Below are 2791 nucleotides of genomic sequence, written 5' to 3' on the forward strand. Positions count from 1 at the left end.
TTTTTGCCACTCGGTGCAAATGTCTCATCATAGTCAATGCCATAAGTCCGACTATATCCTCTTGCCACAAGTCTTGCCTTATATCTCTCCACTTTTCCTTCGCATTTTGTTTTACGTGAATAGATCCACTTACAGACCTCATCGTATTCTTTCTTTAGGGAGATCTGTCTACTCCCATGTTTTATTTTTCTTCAAGGCCTCTAACTCTTCCATCATAGCATTGCACCATCTCGGGTCCAACCTGGCTGCCTTCCAATCCTTAGGAACAGATACAGTTTGCAGTGAAGCAACAAAAGCCCGAAAAGTGGGTGATAATGCCTCGTAAGAAATATAATTTCCTATGTCATAGTCATCACAACTCAGTCGCTTTGGGGGCCCAACTTTCCTTATCCCTTTTCTTATTGCAATTGGCAAGTCTAGGCTATTATTGGACTCAGTCTGAGATTGATTCTCCTCTGCAGAATCTACACTTGTGCTTCCTTGATTTTCTCGGTCCAATGGGTTGCTCCCCTGCTCCTGGTCTTGTTGCTCCTCCAGTGCATCTACTTGTTCCCTTTGTACTTGTCTTCTAGAGTACACAAGTGGATTCTGCAGCCATCTTTGTAGTGGTACAGGTCTAGGTGGTGTAGGTGTACCAGGAATTGCAGGAATCTCCGCAACAATAGGAATTTGTTGATGTTGTTGTTGGTCACCATCTTGCTGCTCTTGATCACCACCTTGCTGTTGCTCCCCCTCTTGTGCATCACCAAGGTGGTTAAGCCCCTGGAACAAGCCACTAAGATCACTCTCACCGTCATAAAATGGTTCTGACTCGCGAAACGTAACATCCATGCTTACAAATGTCCTCCTGTCAGTAGGACTCCAACACTTGTAACCCTTCTGTCTGGAGGAATAGCCAATAAAGATACATTTGATAGCCCGATGATCTAGCTTGCCAACGGATGGCCTGTGATCCCTTACAAAACATGTACAGCCAAAAGAGTTTGGGTGGTACAACAAAGTCATTGTTATTGAGAAGGAGTTGGCAAGGAGACTGCATACCTAGAATCTTTGAAGGCATTCTGTTGATCAAATATGTAGCAGTCATAACTGCCTCACTCCATAAGAATTTGGGAACATTCATGGTAAACATAAGAGATCGAGCCACTTCAAGAATGTGCCTATTCTTCCGCTCAGCAACTCCATTCTGGGGAGGAGTGTCAGGACATGAAGTCTGGTGCAGTATACCTTGCGAAGATAAGAAAGCAGCAAAAGGTTTGTTGATATATTCAGTACCATTATCAGTTCTGATCACTTGCACCTGAACATTGAATTGGTTTTTCACATAGGCACAAAAACTCGGAAACAAGTAAACACTTCATCTTTGTGACGCATAAGATAAATCCAAGTCATTCTGGAATAGCAGTCAATAAAAGTCACAAAGTACTTCATGCCACTTACTGACACAACAGGACACGTCCATACATCAGAGTGCACTAACACAAATGGGGATACACTTCTGATCCCTCTACTAACATAAGAGGTTCTCGTATGCTTAGCATATTCGCAGGCATCACAACATAATTTGGTTTTGTCCACTCCATTCATTACATCAGGAAAAACTCGAAACATTTTATCAAACGCCATGTGGCCCATTCGACAATGATGAACTAGTGCCATACTCTCCTTTCCTCCAACAATCGCAGCAAGCACAGAACTAGCATCATGCCCCATCTCGTCATGATCTATGTGCCAAAGACCTCTATGCCTGGTTGCAGTCCCAATCTTCTTGCTGCTCTCCCTTTCCTGAATTAAACACATATATCTATCAACTATTATACGGTAGTCCTGCTGATCAATTAGGGCACTTAGAGATAGCAGATTTACCGGAAAAGCAGGAACATGTAGAACCGATGACAATTTTATGTTGGGTGTACATTGAACCGACCCCTCCCCTTTTATAGATTGTGCTGTGCCATCTGCTGTTTGGATAGTGCCTCTATGTGTGGGAGGATACTGAGTATAAGAGTCAAACTCACTAATATTTCCAGTAACATGTTTGGATGCTCCATAATCAAGAATCCAATCTGAATTAGCATTATGTGTGGCTATAGAAACTCTATCAATATTACCTTCATCTTTGTAGACATAGTGAGCAAAGTTCCCAAAGGTTGCTTCATTTTGTCCTTCTTCCTTTGATTGTCCCTGAGAGGTACTGGTAGTTGACTCTGAAGCTGCTGCCATATGTGCCTTGGGTGATATAGCGTGCTGCTATCCTCCACCCCTGCCATACTGATATCCATATGGCTGTCCACTACCTCTGCCATCACCTCTTCCTCTGTAGCTTCCTCTGCCATGTGTGTATCCTCCTCTCCCCCTACTGGATGTAGCAAAGGACGTACATTGATGCTTCAAGTGTCCCTTCTGCCCGCAAGTATAGCAGTCTCTCATCTCTTGTCTCTCGGTAGTGTAGTAGGTCGGATGAGGGACAGAATCGCTTCCCTTTGTCATATTCAGGCGCACTTCCTCTCTGGACATAGCTGCAATGGCTTCTTTGAGAGAAGGGGTAGTGGTTTGATGCAGTAAAGCAGCCCTTCTCCCCTCAAAATCTTGATTAAGACCCTTCAAGAACTTCATGACTCGCCGACGTTCAATCCAGCTTGCAGACAGCACTCACACATTCCCCATGGGCAAGTTCCGGAGGATCAACATGATCTAAATCTCCCCAAAGATGCCGCAACTCAGCCACATATGCCATCACAGTTTTGTTTCCTTGTTGCAAGTCATGCACTTTATCCTCAATCTCAGCAAT

The sequence above is a fragment of the Lolium rigidum genome, chromosome 7 (assembly GCF_022539505.1).
Source record: "Lolium rigidum isolate FL_2022 chromosome 7, APGP_CSIRO_Lrig_0.1, whole genome shotgun sequence".
Lineage (NCBI taxonomy): Eukaryota > Viridiplantae > Streptophyta > Magnoliopsida > Poales > Poaceae > Lolium > Lolium rigidum.